The following is an 18,005-nucleotide window of genomic DNA, read 5'->3' as shown; positions in this document are numbered from 1 at the left end:
ATGCCTATCTGCTGGGACTGTCTCCCCTAACCCTCACGAGCCAGAGGGTGGTTAATTTTAAAAGTTTTCTTCTAATCTGAATGTTGTAATAGAAAATCGCCCTTACCAAAAAAAAAAAAAAAAAAAAAAAAAAAAAAAAAGAAAAAGTCTTTTTTAACTCTTTACTATTGTAAAACAATTCTTTACTGTGAGGGTGGCAAGACACTAGCACAGGTTGCCCAGAGAAGTTGTGCTTGTCCCATCCCTGGCAGTGTTCAAAGCCAGGCTGGACAGGCCTTGGAGCCAGCTGGTCTAGTGGAAGGTGACCCTGCAAGGGTGTCGGAAGCAGATGATCTCTTGAGGTCCCTTCTAACCCAAACCATTTTATGTTTCTATGATTTTGGAAGTCTTAAACTGGCAATGAAAAATGACCTTGTTGTTGTGTAAAAGCTTAAGAGCATTACTCCAGGTGAACGACAAGCAGAAAAGTCCACAAATTTTCCAATCTTGACAACTTTTTTTGGACTACATGAGGGAGGATTCTATGAAAAGTGTTAAATATTTGGTCAGAAAACATAAACATAACTCCTATTTTCATCTGAAGAAAAGGACAGATGTTTTACTCCTGCTATAAATAAGTGATTCAAATCAAGCTGAACGGTTTTGTTAATAAATAAAATAACAAAAAAATATAATAATGAATGAAATAATTTAGGAATTCTGTTTGGTTTTAACTCAAGACTGGTGCAGATTATCTGCAAAATCTTATAGAATTAAACGTTTTCCAATGCATTAAAGACTCTGTGTTTGCACACTGTACATTACATTTGCTTGGTAGGAAATCCCTGGAGAATTTGCAATAGCTAGGTTACTAACTAGGGAGATTATTTTAAAATATCATTTGGACTCAGTGTTTCAAAGGTACAGTATGAAAAACTAAACTGGTTATTAAACAATTCAATGCAATGAACTTGACTTGAAAAATGTCCTCGAAGTTTCAACAGAACTATGAGAATACTGCAGCACAATTCAGGATGATTTATTAGGATCACCAGTTCTAAAGCTTATGGGCAGAAAGATAAAAACTTCACCACTGACACCTTGAAAGCCTTCTGAGACAATTAGCCCTGCAGAAATTACAAAAAGAAGCATGGGTCAGGAAAATGCTTTGATGAGAATGCTGTCCAGTCATCTTCTTTTGAAGACAGAGAAAATGCTACCTTTGAAAATGAATCTGCTGAAACCTCCACTGTTTCCTGTACTTTAAGGTTATATGCTGTACCCTTGCTAACTATAGTGGAAGAAAGGGGACACTTTTGTAGAAGGAAGTGGAAACAGATGAACACAACCAGCAATGACATTGTCTCTCTTTTTCTTGAGGTCAGAGAGAATGCTTTGGCAAAGGTAGCAAACCGCCCCTCTGGTTGTTGGGAATAGAAGATCCAGAAAGTGCCAGCAAAGCTCTGTGTGGGAAATGTACAGTCAGGTGCAAGAGGAATTTGGTAGAGAACAAAATATGGGGATATAAGAAAGCCATAGTGTTTCAGAGATAGTAAGCGATGACAAATTTCTTAACAACAGATGGAACAGAAAATTCTTACGAAAACCAAGAATTGTTGGAGAACTTTACCTGGACATCATTCATTTATTCCAATTTTTTAGAAATGCTGTGTTCATTTTTACATCTTCTCTGTCTTGGTTGCTGATCCATTAAAAAACCAAACCAAACCAAACCCCCACAATGCAGTAGCTATCATAGCAAAAAGATGATGATGTCTTCCATATATGACTTATCTTGGAATTAGGTCCAGGAAAAAAAAAGAGGCTTTGCCTTGTGAAATATTTATAGGATAAGTTAGCAGAAAAAGAGTAGAAAGAATCTCTCTATACTGTGGGACTTCTAACATCACCATTCATGCTCTGTAAACTATTAACGATGTGATAGAAGTGATACTGTGACCTGTGAATGATGGTTTTGTTATCTCAGGGCGAGAGTTTACGCTTCTAAGTATAAATGGTCCGATTTTCAGATACATTTAGCATGTGTGCTGTGCACCAAAATCAGTGGTAATCGCCTAAATTCTGCTCAGAGAAACCAATGGAAGCTGTGGATGGATGCGCAGTATGTTAAAACACAGGTCACTTTTTCAAGGAGACTTACCTACTGGTGTGGGCCTTGATTTTGGATATCCAGGTTTCAAAATATTGAGTTTAATACAGATTTATGAAGCAAATCAGCCAGTGAATAGTTTATGTCAATTCTTCTTACTGCTTTTTGTTGCTGTTGCTAAGGGAAAGCAGTGCCAGCTGTCTCTCTAAGCAGATAAGATTATGATGAGCTGTAGTAGTTTAGTAAATTCTTTCTCACTCATTTTATAACATACAATAAAGTACATATGGCAATATTTTATAGGATTGTTACAGGTCAAGGATCATCATTAAAATTGACAGAAGGCAAAGGACCAAATTCTTCTGTTAATTGCACATATGCAAACTTGCAAGGGACAGTGATGTTTTAAGGATGCAGTTAAGATGAAAATGTGTCCATTTATCTATCTATAAATACATTTTAGGGAGATTAAGAGCAAAAGATATCTGTCTTGTCTATAATCTGTTGCAGGTGGTTTTAAAAAAGCTCAGAGCTCTTGGTGTTTCTGGTGAGAGGCCTTTGGACACAGACTTACTCTATTTTATCATATATTTTTTCTTATTTTGGCTAAATTATAAATCACAGGTCTGCTAATAAAAAATAAAAAAGGTTAAATTAGGTGGATATAATGTGAAAAGTGACTTGTTATTTAAACAGCCTTAGTTTTGAACATATATTTTGAACCTGATAGATACCTTGAAAGATATTATTTAAGATGCACACTTAAACAGACATTTAGTAGTCATTATCGATAGGCAATTTTTCCACCTCCCATTCCCCAGGCTTTACACAAATAACACCGCAGCAATTTCACACAGTTGTAGCTGAACTTGGGATTTGACTGAACACAAAGAAGGGTGAGACCAGTATTTCTGACAGGTGTGGAAAGGAGAGACAAAATTCTCTTGCAAGTGTCTGTACAAGACAACTGGCATCCGCTGGGAGTTCTGCCTTGAGTCATGACACTTGCCATGCTCTCGAGTTAACCAGGTAGAAAATACCTTGAGTGTCAATATATGTCTGGTTTAGAGACTAGCAATTCAGGGACACTGAGGGAATAGAGGCTTACTGAAAGCGCAGGGAGAGCGAAGTCTGAATACACATAGCCATAAGAAATGCAGGACAGAGCGCTAGCCGTTTAAGTCCTCATTTCTGATTTATCCAATGCAGAACCAAACATGTAAGGGTTTAGTGGATTTTGGGATATGTTAATCCCATTGTGTGCAAAAGGGTAATGGTAAGAGCTGTAGAGAATTGCATGCATTAAAATATTAACATAAATTAGAATAAAATAGTAACAATGAAATAAAATATTTAGACTGTTATAGTGTCTCCTGTTACAACTTCCCTGTTCTGACAGCATTGTGAGCTCTCTTGCATGGATTCCATGGCTCAGCCTCATAGTAGAGGATAACCCAAAACCTATATATATTTCAAATACCACTAGTTTAATTGCATAAGACCTTCAGTCACTCAGGTAATCACAAGTGGGGGAACCTCTTCCACTGGAAATCTGACAGCAGAACTGCAGCAGAAGGCTCTGCCTACTGAAAACTGTCTCATCACAGAGAAGTAAGGTGGAGTGTGAAATTTCCTAAATCTCACTCAGGTGTCACAGTACAAGCACGGAGTTCTGTATAACTAAAGCTGCTAAATCATGACACAACTTCACTGTGAACTTTTTCTTGAAAGTTAAGGAAAAAAGAATTAAGGCTCGGGAAGAGCTCCACTATGTTATATGCTGAAATCCCTCAGTTGTCTTTTACAGGCAATGGGAGCGTAAGAGACCCCAAAGGGTATTTCCGATTCTAAAAAAAGATTTCTGCCTGGAATCATGCTTCAGGCTGTTTCTCCCTGACAAATTAAGTAAAGTAGCCACAACTCAGGTACCTGCAGTAGACAAATTCACGTGACTTCCTCTCTAACAGGTTGGGTGTTCAGGCTGAGATAGTAATCTCCTCTCTCTCAAATCAATAAATCTGCTGGATTTGCTCCAGTATGTCCTTCTCTTTCTTGTAATGAGGACTCCTCAGACTGGATACAATTCTTCAACTGTGGTTTCGCAAGTACCAGAAAGTCCTTCACTGGATCTGTTGTCTGCACTTTTATAGCCAGGATACCAATGGCTTTTGCTGCAGTTGCTGATGCCTGTCCCACTTGTCCACCCCAACATCCTACCTAAAACTAAGCCATATGACTAAGAGCGTTATCCAGATGCTCCTTGAACTCTGACAGGCTTAGTGCTGTGACCACTTCCCTGGGGAGTCTGTTTCAGCGTTCGACCATCCTCTCAGTGAAGAACCTTTTCCTAATGTCCAATCTGAACTTCCCCTGATGCAGCTTCATTCCATTTACTTGTGTCCTAACACTGGTCACCAGAGAGAGGAGATCAGCATCTGTCCCTCCGCTGCCATCCTTGAGGAAGTTGTAGACTGCAATGAGGTCACCCCTCAGCCTTCTCTTCTGAACTAACCATGTGACCTCAGCTGCTCCTTGTAAGTCTTGCCCTCAAGGCCTCTTTCCCTCTTGGTTGCCCTCCTCTGGACACATTATGGTAGTTTTATGCCCCTTTTATACTGAGGTGTCCAAAACTGCACACAGCACTCGAGGTGGGGCCGCACCAGTGCAATGTAGATTGAGACAGTCACCACCCTCGACCCACCAGCTATGCTGTGATTGATATCCCCTAGGGAACGGTTGACCCTTTTGGCTGCCAGGGAACACTGTTGAGTCATATTCAACTTGCCACTAACCCGAGCCCCCAGATTTCTTTCCACGGGGCTGCTCTCCAGACTCTCATGCCCCAATTTGTATAATAACCAGGATTATCCTGCCCCAGCTGGAGAATTCCAGTGTTAAATTTCATACAGTTGGTGATTGCCCTGTTCTCTAGCCTATCCAGATGTCTCCGTAAGGCCTCTTCACCCTCAAAGGAGTTCACAGCTACACGTTTAGTACCATTGGTAAACAATGTACAGTCGACTCCTGCATCCAGATAGTTTATAAAACTCTTAAAAGTTTTGCTGACTTTCACAAGATTCCTGTCAGCCTGTTTCTCCAGCTTGTCAAGGTCCCTCTGATTAGCAATATATTGACTGTACCTCCACATTTGCTGTCATCTGCAGATTTGCAGAGGGGATACTGCTATTCATGTTATTAATGAAGGCACTAAACACTGTTGGTCCTGGTACTCATCCCTGATGGATGTCACTATTAGCAGGCCACCAGCTAGACTTTGCACCACTGATCACAATTCTTGGAGCCCAGCAGTCCAGTCAATTTCCCACCCACATTATTGTTCTCTCATCCAGCCCATATCTTACCAATTTGGTGATACAGAGACTATGAGGACTGTGTCAAAGACCTTGTTAAACTCACGGTGTGTGGCATCAGCTGGCCTCTTCCTTATCTACAGTACCAGCCATCTCATCACAGAAAACAATCAGGTTGATCAGGCATGATTTACCCTTGGTAAATTTATGTTGACTGATTTTAGCCACCTTATCTTTCATAGGACCAGAAAAGTTTTCTAAGAGGATTTGATCCATCATCTTCCCAGGGGCTGAAGTGAAGCTGACTGGCCTGGATCATTATCAATGAAAACTGAAGCAAAAATGGAATTGAGGTTTTTCCCTGTTACCTGTCTGTCCTGGTGTCGGCTGGGATAGAGTTCATTTTCTTCTTCATAGCTGGTACAGTGCAGTGTTTTGGACTTGGTATGAAAATAATGCTGATAACACACCGATGCTTTAGCTGTTGCTAAGTAGTGCTTACCCTAAGTAGTGCAACCTTTCTTGTTATTTTTCCTTTTTTTTTTCCCCTGAAGATCTTCTATCCACATTTTCTACAGAATAACCAGACCCTGAATCTCTTTTGCCCCATGTGCTATTCCCAGAGGAGAAACACCAAGACAGACCATGACCATATAGCTGATTTGCTGTAGGAAAAGTGGATCCCATCTAAGGATGTCTGTGATTCACCACAGAGATGTCCTTAGGTGGTGAACAATGATCACAGCAGGATCTCTGCAGCCTGGCTGCCTGAATTCTGTCTTCAACATAAACTGGCATAAACTGGGAGCAATGACCATCAGTGCAATGAACTAACTGGTACATTTGAAAATCAAAACAAATCAGGGGTTGGAGTTTAACCACATGTGGTAGAATTCTATAAAGGTAGTTATTTTTATACTAAGATCTATGCTGAAAACATTTATGTACTTCATAAAATCCTGTAGTATCAACAAGAATAAACTTCTGTAAATAAAAGTTTTAACTGCTGTATCAGATGCAAGTATTCTTTCTGCAAAGTTCTCTTTCAAATAGTAACCTTTTGCTCAGAGTTTATTGGGTAATAAATTCCAAGCATTATATTTACAGAGTTATATACACAGCCAGCACTATGCTTTGCAATTTCTGTAGTTACATCTGCATCAGCCATGTGGGTGATGCAGGATCCATGCCATGTGGTTGGCAATGACTCATGTCCCTATGCCTCAAGGCTGGCCCTACCCAGGATTTGCTTCTTGCATTCACAGCTGCTTGACCTTAGCCCTTACTGTCTTACAACGTCAACATCATCATCTTTATATGATTTTTCAGTTCAATGTGGCTGAAATAATACAAGTGGTTGTGTTGAAGCCCATTAGCATAGCGATTTTACAGAATGCAATGGAATATCTGTGTTTCACAAGCACATGGGAAGTGATAGGTGAAAATAGTTCTACCAGCTGCATGACTGGATGAGTAGGTACGAAATTAGTGTGGCAATGTAGTTCCTTAATGTTAAATACATTTTTTTCTTTTGAAATTAAACTTTGCTTTAATCAGCAAAAATTACTGGATCCTTCTATTTTTCACCTGACTCCAACTCTAGTTTCATTTTAAATGCAGTTTTATGAAAACCCTTTAAAGCTTTTACTAGTGACGATAGTTTTCAAATGTCAAAAGCTGCTTAACGTTTAATGTGCTGTCTGATGTCTTTAGCCTTAGAGGTTGTCAGGTTAGATGTTTATTCCCTAAAAAGGCAAAAAAGAAAAGGAAAATTTGCCTTGCTGATGTTAAGAGTGTATTCTAAGACTACTCTAGCGAGGTTTGCATTAAGGCATGATCCATCATTACCTAGGAAATTGAAAAGGTACTATTAGCTATTACTTTCACATTATTACTAGAGTATGAATCTGTGAAAAATATTATTAGTTTTCAGAAATTGAAACAATATTCCATAAAAGTACTGCCTTATCCACTGAACAGCTTGAAGATACAAAAATCTTCAGGGTTTGCTGAAAACAGCAAACTTTTCTCTCTGTACAGCACTTTGGGAAAAGTGGCTGCACATAACAATAGTGATACTAGTAACATGTTGATGTAGTTCTGGAAGTCTGGAAAAAGCTGTAAACGTTCATGGAAGTAGTACATAGAATCATAGAATCATAGAATCATAGAATCGTAAGGGTTGGAAAGGACCTTAAGATCATCTAGTTCCAACCCCCCTGCCATGGGCAGGGACACCGCGCCCTAAACCATGTGGCTCAAGGCTCTGTCCAACCTGGCCTTGAACACCGCCAGGGATGGAGCATCCACAACCTCCCTGGGCAACACATTCCAGTGCTTCACCACCCTCACTGTAAAGAACTTCTTCCTTATATCTAATCTAAACTTCCTCTGTTTAAGTTTGAACCCATTACCCCTTGTCCTACCACTACAGTCCCTAAGGAAGAGTCCCTCCCCAGCATCCTTGTAGACCCCCTTCAGGTACTGGAAGGCTGCTATGAGGTCACCACGCAGCCTTCTCTTCTCCAGGCTGAACAGCCCCAACTTTCTCAGCCTGTCTTCATATGGGAGGTGCTCCAGTCCTCTTATCATCCTCGTGGCCCTCCTCTGGACTCGCTCCAACAGCTCCATGTCCTTTTTATGTTGAGAACACCAGAACTGTATGCAGTACTCCAAGTGGGGTCTCACAAGAGCAGAGTAGAGGGGCAGGATCACCTCCTTCGACCTGCTGGTCATGCTTCTTTTGATGCAGCCCAGGATATGGTTGGCTTTCTGGGCGGCAAGTGCACACTGCCGGCTCATGTTAAGCTTCTCATCAACCAACACCCCCAAGTCCTTTTCTGCAGGGCTGCTCTGAATCTCTTCTCTGCCCAGCCTGTAGCAGTGCCTGGGGTTGCCCCGACCCAGGTGTAGGACCTTGCACTTGGCTTGGTTAAACTTCATAAGGTTGGCATCGGCCCACCTCACAAGCGTGTCAAGGTCCCTCTGGATGGCATCCCTTCCCTCCAGCGTATCAACCGAACCACACAGCTTGGTGTCATCGGCAAAATTGCTGAGGGCGCACTCAATCCCACTGTCCATGTCACCGACAAAGATGTTGAACAGGACCGGTCCCAACACCGATCCCTGAGGGACACCACTCGTTACAGGTTTCCAACTGGACATCGAGCCATTTACCACAACTCTTTGCGTGCGGCCATCGAGCCAGTTTTTTATCCACCGAGTGGTCCATCTATCAAATTGGTGTCTCTCCAATTTAGAGACAAGGATGTCATGTGGGACAGTGTCGAATGCTTTGCACAAGTCCAGGTAGATGACATCAACTGCTCTGCCGCTGTCCATCAGTTCCGTGGCTCCATCATAGAAGGCCACCAAATTGGTCACGCAGGATTTCCCCTTAGTGAAGCCATGTTGGCTGTCACCAACCACCTCGTTGTTTTTCATGTGCCTTAGCATGTTTTCCAGGAGAAACTGTTCCAAGATTTTGCCAGGCACAGAGGTGAGACTGACTGGTCTGTAGTTCCCTGGGTCTTCCACCTTCCCCTTCTTGAAAATGGGGGTTATATTACCCTTCTTCCAGTCATCGGGAACTTCACGTGACTGCCACGATTTTTCGAATATGATGGACAGCGGCTTAGGAACTTCATTCGCCAGCTCCTTCAGGACCCGTGGATGGATTTCATCAGGTCCCATGGACTTGTGCACGTTCAGGTTCTTAAGATGGTCTCGAACCTGATCCACTCCTACAGTGGGCCTAAGGTCTTCGTTCTCACAGTCCCTGCACTTGCTTTCCAAGACTTGGGTGGTGTGGTCAGAGCATTTGCTGGTGAAGACTGAGGCAAAGAAGTCATTAAGAACATCAGCCTTCTCCAAATCCATGGTAGCCAGTTCTCCTGATAGCTTCTGGAGAGGGCCTACATTGTCCCTAGCCTGTCTTTTATTTGCTACGTATCTATAGAATCCTTTCCTGTTACCTTTTACATCCCTTGCCAAACTTATTTCTAGCTGGGCCTTAGCTTTCCTAACCTGGTCCCTAGCTTCTCGGGCAATGCTCCTGTATTCTTCCCAGGCCGCCTGTCCTTGCTTCCACCTTCTATAAGCTTCTTTTTTCCCTCTAAGTTTCCTCAGCAGCTCCTTGTCCATCCATGGAGGTCTCCTGGCCCTCCTGCTGCACTTTCTTCTAGTCGGGATGCAACACTCTTGAGCACGTAGCAGGTGATCCTTGAATACCGACCAGCAGTCTTGGGCCCCCCTGCCCTCTAGGACTGTATCCCATGAAACCTTACTAAGGAGGTTCCTGAAGAGGCCAAAGTCTGCTTTCTTGAAGTCCAGGGCAGTGAGCTTGCTGCACGCTCTTCTCACCGTCCTGAGGATCTCAAACTCAACCATCTCGTGATCACTAGAGCCAAGGCTGCCCTGGAGCGTTACATTTCCAACCAGTCCCTCCCTGTTGGTGAGCACAAGGTCCAGCATGGCACCTCTCCTCGTCGGCTCCTCTACTGCTTGAAAGAGGAAGTTGTCTTCCACACAATCGAGGAACCTCCTGGATTGCTTGGGCCGGGCCGTACCATCCCTCCAACAGATGTCAGGATGGTTGAAGTCCCCCATGAGGACCAGGGCCTGCGAGCGTGAGGCTGCTCCTATCTGTCTGTAGAGCGCTTCATCCACAGAGTCCTCTTGATCAGGCGGCCTGTAACAGATCCCCACCGTAATGTCCCCTGTTGCTGTTTTCCCTTTGATCCTGACCCACAAACACTCTGTTACCTCATCACCCATCCCCAGACAGAGTTCCATACTCTCTAGCCTATCACTGACATAGATAGCAACGCCCCCTCCCCGTCTGCCTGGCCTGTCTTTTCTAAACAGCCTGTAACCTTCCATTCCGACATTCCAGTCATAGGAGCCATCCCACCATGTTTCTGTGATACCAATGACATCATATTCCCATATGACATCATATTCCCATAGCCTTGCACACATCTCTAATTCCTCTTGCTTGTTCCCCATACTACGGGCGTTTGTATAGAGGCACCTTAGCCGAGCTCCAAATGAAGCCGACTCAATGGCTGGGGCAGCTGGAACATCTCTACATCGCTCCAAGCACTTATAATTCTATGATTCTAAAAAGGCAAAAAAGAAAAGGCAAAAAAGAAAAGGAAAATTTGCCTTGCTGATGTTAAGAGTGTATTCTAAGACTACTCTAGCGAGGTTTGCATTAAGGCATGATCCATCATTACCTAGGAAATTGAAAAGGTACTATTAGCTATTACTTTCACATTATTACTAGAGTATGAATCTGTGAAAAATATTATTAGTTTTCAGAAATTGAAACAATATTCCATAAAAGTACTGCCTTATCCACTGAACAGCTTGAAGATACAAAAATCTTCAGGGTTTGCTGAAAACAGCAAACTTTTCTCTCTGTACAGCACTTTGGGAAAAGTGGCTGCACATAACAATAGTGATACTAGTAACATGTTGATGTAGTTCTGGAAGTCTGGAAAAAGCTGTAAACGTTCATGAAAGTAGTACATACTTTCCACCTGGAAGCTGTGTAAGTCCTGTTTATTTAAGTATGTACAAGTATCTCTGATTATGGAGTTAATGTCCCTAAAGGTTTGGTTATGGTTTTTCTTTTAATTTCCTTTATGAGTATTTTATTGTAATATACTTTTAAATGAAGTATTTCTATAGTACTAAGAAACCCACCAGTGCAGACTGACCAGTGCTTTTCTGTTGGGAAGTCAGGATGTTGTTTAGCAAGCATTCACTCCAGATCTGTGGGAATGTCCCATAAGGACCTTGCCAAGCAATGGGAACAGATAATTTAGGTTCTGTTTTATTTTTAATTTCTTCACAGAAAGCTGAAACCATCCAATTACATTGTTGACAGAAAGGGATTTCCAGAAGATGCTTGCCTTTGATCGCCTGCCATACTGTGCTATGGAAGTTATCAAGTGTTCTCAGAGCTGCTAGAGCAAAATTTGCCCTCCAAGTGCTCTTATCCATCAGAGCTGTGTCCCCTATCTCTAACAGCGGTCACAGTTTTCTCGCAGAGTTATCTCCATCTGAAGGGGAGCAGGTGTTATTCCTAGCACTCCTTTGCGGCCTGGCATCAGCAGTCTCTTGCTGTCACCGCAGGACCATGGCAGTGCTCCAAGCTATGCGTTTCCCACAAACACTGAATGGCAGGGATGTAGGGATTAACAAGAGGGCCCACGCTGATATAAAACTATAGCACTCAGGTGCTTTCTTTCACCTACCTCTATTCTTTTATCTCTGGTTATATTAGAGGAATATTAAAGTTCAAATGACTATCATTCCAAGGGCAGTGCATCCCATTTTCACTTGCTTTGGGCATACACTCTGGTCTCATGAAAATCATGTTCTTAGCTTCATGAAAAAAAATGTTTCTTTTTCAGCACCTTTTTCAAATATGTCAAATGGATCTCTCCATGTTTCATGACTGTCACCACTTGAAGTATCTTCAGTGTTTGAATTTGACACATGCAAGGGCACTGCTCTCTGCTTTAACACATCTTCCATATCTTGAAGATATTTAGGGATGTTATGAGACACCAGTTCTGTGCAGTTCCTTTGGCTAAGGTAGTCCTATAGCTGTAAGATCAAAAAAAAATCCAATCACTATTATGGAGAATACCACGCTTAAGGGCAGTTATACATCTGTATTTCCTGGTTGTCCATTCACGAAAAGTGACTGTCAAAAAGGAAGAACCATCTCTATTTCACATCTCTTACTCAGTTGAATAGATCAGAGCACCACCCAGGTTCATGAGCCCTTTCTGTTAACCAGAGCAAAATCAGGTAGGAGGACCTGATTCTTCCCCAAATAGCTCTAGAGAGCTCCAGATAAGTTAGCTTGCCTGTCTAAATTTCCTATTTATCTATTTTTGATGATGATCTTTTTCAGGTAAAAGCATAATTTAGCCTGAAAGAGAAACTTCTAGACAATCTGAAACCATCAATGTTGGACTCATGAGCCTAAGAAACTCCACAGTTTTTTGCTTTTGGATTGTTTCTTTATGTCGTGGTTTGAGCCCAGCCGGTAACTCAGAACCACACAGCCGCTCGCTCACTCCCCCCCCCCCCTTCTTCCTCCCCCCGCTCCCAGAGGGATGGGGAGGAGAATGGGAAGAATGCAACTCCCACGGGTTGAGATAAGAGCAGTCCTGCAACTAAGGTATAACACAAAACCACTACTGCTACCACCAATGATAATAACGATTAGTGAAATAACAAGGGGAGAGGATACAATTGCTCACCACCCGCCGACCGATACCCAGCCCGACCCGAGCAGTGATCTGGGCCTTCCGGGTAACTCCCCCCGGTTTATATACTGGGCATGACGTGCTGTGGTATGGAATACCCCTTTGGCTAGTTTGGGTCAGGTGTCCTGTCTCTGCTTCCTCCCGGCTTCCCCTCCTCCCTGGCAAAGCATGAGACTGAGAAAGTCCTTGGTTGGAATAAACATTACTTAGCAACAACTAAAAACATCGGTGTTATCAGCGTTGTTCCCAGGCTGAAAGTTAAAAAACACAGCACTGCACCAGCTACTAAGCAGGAGAAAAATGACTGCTATAGCTGAACCCAGGACAGTATCCACCCCTTATTCCATACCATTCACGTCATGCTCAGATCCCACATCTCTCAGCACACCATCACCCCTGTCCCATATATACACATATATATACACCCACACCCACACACAGAGAAAGATATCGTTCCCTAGTCCATGGACCAATCCCTGTAAAATTGCTGAACTCATCCAGTCCATGATGTCAGGTTCCATCTCTTGTAATAGTCTTTCAGGGCAGAAGGGACGGTACATAGTGTTGGGTTGTTGCCTGCTGATGATACCGCCAAACTCATCTGGTCACTGCTGAGCTCGTCTGGTTTCCTCAAAATTCATTCTTTGTTGAGGTGATGATCGGAGGGAAGTCAGGGTCAATGGCTGGTGACCTGAAGATATCTAGCTGGTGGGCTATAAAAGTGTTATAGAGCAGGCAGCAGCGTACAATTGAGTTCATTGGCTGTTTTCCCCCAAAATCAAATCCCCTTGAGGTACACATCGGACTTCCCCATCTTCCCGCATTACCCACCAAGTATATCCAGGTCCCTGAGCAAAAGCAACCCCACGAGTGGGTTTGCCTTTACCTGAAGCAGGAATAACCCAGACTGTCTTCCCCAACAAATTCTTTATGTGCACCACAGGAACTTTATCCCCCTCTACAGTACGTAAAAGTTCTGATTGGGCTGGGCCAGCCCTGTTGGCAGATCCCCTACTGTTGACCAACCAGGTGGCTTTTGGTAAATGTGTATCCCAGTGTTTCAAAGTCCCACCACCCATTGCTCTCAGTGTAGTTTTTAACAGCCCATTGTACCGTTCGATTTTCCCAGAGGCTGGTGCATGGTAGGGGATGTGGTATACCCACTCAATGCCATGCTCTTTGGCCCAAGTGTCTATGAGGTTGTTCCGGAAATGAGTCCCATTGTCTGACTCAATTCTCTCTGGGGTGCCGTGTCGCCACAAGACTTGTTTCTCAAGGCCCAGGATAGTGTTCCGGGCAGTGGCATGGGACACAGAGTATGTTTCCAGCCAGCCGGTGGTTGCTTCCACCATGGTAAGCACATAGCGCTTGCCCTGGCGGGTTGGTGGGAGTGTGATATAGTCAATCTGCCAGGCCTCCCCATATTTGTACTTCAGCCATCGTCCTCCATACCAGAGAGGCTTTAACCGCTTGGCTTGCTTAATTGCAGCACATGTTTCACATTCGTGAATAACCTGGGCAATAGTGTCCATCGTTAAGTCCACCCCTCGATCACGAGCCCATCTATATGTTGCATCTCTGCCTTGATGGCCTGAGGTGTCATGGGCCCACCGGGCTAAAAATAATTCACCCTTATGTTGCCAATCCAAGTCCATCTGAGCCACTTAAATCTTAGCAGCTTTATCCACTTGCTGGTTATTCTGGTGTTCCTCAGTGGCCCGACTCTTGGGTACATGAGCATCTACGTGGCGTACCTTCACCACCAGGTTCTGCACCCAAGCAGCGATATCTTGCCACAATGCAGCAGCCCAGATGGGTTTACTTCTGCGTTGCCAGTTGCTCTGCTTCCATTGCTGCAACCACCCCCACAGGGCATTTGCCACCATCCATGAGTCAGTATAGAGATAAAGTACTGGCCATTTTTCTCGTTCAGCAATGTCCAAGGCCAGCTGGATGGCTTTCACCTCTGCAAATTGACTCGATTCACCCTCTCCCTCAGCAGTTTCTGCAACTTGTCGCAGGGGACTCCACACAGCTGCCTTCCATCTCCGATGCTTTCCCACAATACGGCAGGACCCATCAGTAAACAAGGCATATTGCTTTTCACTCTCTGACAGTTCATTATATGGTGGGGCCTCTTCAGCACGCGTCACCTCCTCTTCTGGTGACATCCCAAAATCTTTGCCCTCTGGCCAGTCCATGATGACTTCTAGAATTCCTGGACGACTGGGATTTCCTATTCGAGCTCGTTGTGTAATTAGTGCGGCCCACTTACTCCATGTAGCATCAGTTGCATGATGTGTAGAGGAGACCCTGCCTTTGAACATCCAGCCCAGCACAGGCAACCGGGGTGCCAGGAGGAGCTGCGCTTCAGTTCCGATCACTTCTGAGGCAGCTCGAACCCCTTCATAGGCTGCCAGTATCTCTTTTTCAGTGGGAGTATAGCTGGCCTCAGATCCTTTATATCCCCGACTCCAAAAGCCAAGGGGTCGACCTCGAGTCTCCCCTGGAGCTTTCTGCCAGAGGCTCCAGGTAGGACCATTCTCCCCAGCTGCGGTATAGAGCACATTTTTCACATCTGGCCCGGCCCGGACTGGTCCAAGGGCTACTGCATGAACTATTTCTCGTTTAATTTGTTCAAAGGCTTGTTGTTGCTCAGGGCCCCACTTGAAATCATTCTTCTTCCGGGTCACGTGGTAGAGAGGGCTTACAATCAGACTGTAATTTGGGATGTGCATTCTCCAGAACCCCACGACACCTAAGAAAGCTTGTGTTTCTTTCTTGTTAGTTGGTGGAGACATTGCTGTTATCTTGTTGATCACGTCTGTGGGGATCTGGCGGCGTCCATCTTGCCATTTTATTCCCAAAAATTGAATCTCCTGTGCAGGTCCCTTGACCTTATTCCGTTTTATGGCAAAACCGGCCTTCAGCAGGATTTGGATTATTTTCCTCCCTTTCTCAAAAACTTCTTCCGCTGTGTCACCCCACACGATGATGTCATCAATGTATTGCAGGTGTTCTGGAGCTTGCCCCTGTTCCAGTGCAGTCTGGATCAATCCATGGCAGATGGTAGGGCTGTGTTTCCACCCCTGAGGCAGTCGGTTCCAAGTGTACTGGACGCCCCTCCAAGTGAAAGCAAACTGTGGCCTGCATTCTGCTGCCAAAGGGATTGAGAAAAATGCATTGGCAATGTCAATTGTGGCATACCACTTGGCTGCCTTTGACTCCAGTTCATACTGAAGTTCTAACATGTCCGGTACGGCAGCACTCAATGGTGGTGTGACTTCGTTCAGGCCACGATAGTCTACTGTTAATCTCCACTCTCCATTAGACTTTTGCACTGGCCATATGGGGCTATTAAAGGGTGAGCGGGTCCTGCTGATCACTCCTTGGCTCTCCAGTCTGCGGATCAGCTTATGGATGGGAATCAAGGAGTCTCGGTTGGTGCGATATTGCCGCCGGTGCACTGTTGTGGTCGCAATTGGCACTTGTTGTTCTTCGACCTTCAGCAACCCCACAACCGAAGGATCCTCTGAGAGACCGGGTAAGGTGGACAGCTGCTTAATTTCCTCTGTCTCCAAGGCAGCGATACCAAAAGCCCATCTATACCCTTTTGGGTCTTTGAAATACCCTCTCCTGAGATAGTCTATGCCAAGGATGCATGGAGCCCCTGGACCAGTTACAATGGGGTGCTTTTGCCACTTCCTCCCAGTCAGGCTGATTTCAGCTTCCAGCATAGTTAATGCTTGGGATCCTCCTGTCACTCCAGAAATAGAAATGGGTTTCACCCCTTGATACCTTGATGGCATCAGAGTACACTGTGCACCGGTATCTACTAGAGCCTTATACTTCTGTGGGACTGATGTGCCAGGCCATCTGATCCACACAGTCCAGTAAACCCGATTATCCCTCTCCTCCACCTGGCTGGAGGCAGGGCCCCTCTAATAGTGATCACAAAATTCTCCACTTCTGTCTTGTAGAAAGGGATTAGTATTCCTTATCACAGGAGCTGGAGTAAAATCAGCTCTTTCGCTCCATCTGGGAAACTGCTCGCCAGAGACTGGAGCAGCAGCTTTCCTGGGAGGATCATCCTTGACCATTGTTCTCCTCTTCAGTTCACGCACCCGTTGCTCCAGAGCTGAAGTAGGTTTTCCATCCCACTTTCTCATGTCTTCTCCATGATCTCGCAGGTAAAACCATAGGGTGGCCCGTGGCGTGTACCTCGTATATTTTCTTTCTCGAGCAGTAGGGCGCCTTCTGTTGATAGCTGAGACATGGGTTGGTACGCGTGGAGAGCTGGATAGATCGGATAAATCGTCTCTCAATTGTTTGAACTCCTGGGACAGTTTTTCCACAGCTGAAATGATGGAAGGGGTGAGATTGTCTTCGAACTCTCGGAGTTGACGAATCAGGAAATCCACTGTTGGTGATACTCCGTCATTCCAGGTCATTGATGCCAATGTGTGGGCATATGATGATGGCGCACTCCGTGTAAGTTTCCGCCACATGGGTCGTGTACATTCGACTTCATCTGGGTCTACGGATGTGTTCCTGGAATCCGGCCTACGATAGATCATCTCTATAATGGCTGATTCCCTCAGGGACTGGATGCCTTTCTCTATCGTGGTCCAGTTGGCTGAGCGATTCGTAATATCGTCTTTGTAGGGAAACCTTTCCTTCACAGCTGCCAGGAGCCGCCTCCAAAGACTGAGGGATCGCTTCTCTCTTGCAATCGCTTTGTCAATTCCTCCTTCCTTAGCAAGTGATCCCAGCTGCTTGGCTTCCCTACCTTCTAGTTCATGACCGTCGGCCCCATTGTCCCAGCACCGGAGCAACCAGGTGACAATGTGCTCCCCTGGAAGACGGGTGAAATCTTTTCGCATATTCCGTAGTTCGGTTGAGGTCCGGGGTCGAGAAGTGACCTCTTCTTCTTCTTCCTCTTCCTCTGACCCACGTAGTAGTAACTCTTGTTCAGGTGCTGTTGCATATAGTAATGGCACTGGGTCTTCATCTTTCTTCGCTTCGCGGGTTGCTCTTTGTGCCTTTCGTTTGCTTTTGCTTACAGGGGCAACAGACATTGTCACAAACTGGACATTTGGTTTAGCTGCAGTGTTTGTCACTGTGGTTGGAGTGGCTGCAGTGTCTGCCACTAGGATTGGAGTGGTTGCAATGTCTATTGCTGGGGTTGGTGCAGCTGTTGTGCTTGGGAGTTGAGTAACACCAACAGCTGCATTATCTGTTGCTGTCGGGGTTTGAGTAGCTACTGTGCTTGTCACTGGGGTTGGTGTAGCTGCAGTGCTTGGAGTAGCCATATTG

The sequence above is a fragment of the Strigops habroptila genome, chromosome 2, assembly GCF_004027225.2.
Source record: "Strigops habroptila isolate Jane chromosome 2, bStrHab1.2.pri, whole genome shotgun sequence".
NCBI lineage: Eukaryota > Metazoa > Chordata > Aves > Psittaciformes > Psittacidae > Strigops > Strigops habroptila.
Note: the sequence above shows the minus strand (reverse complement) of the source record.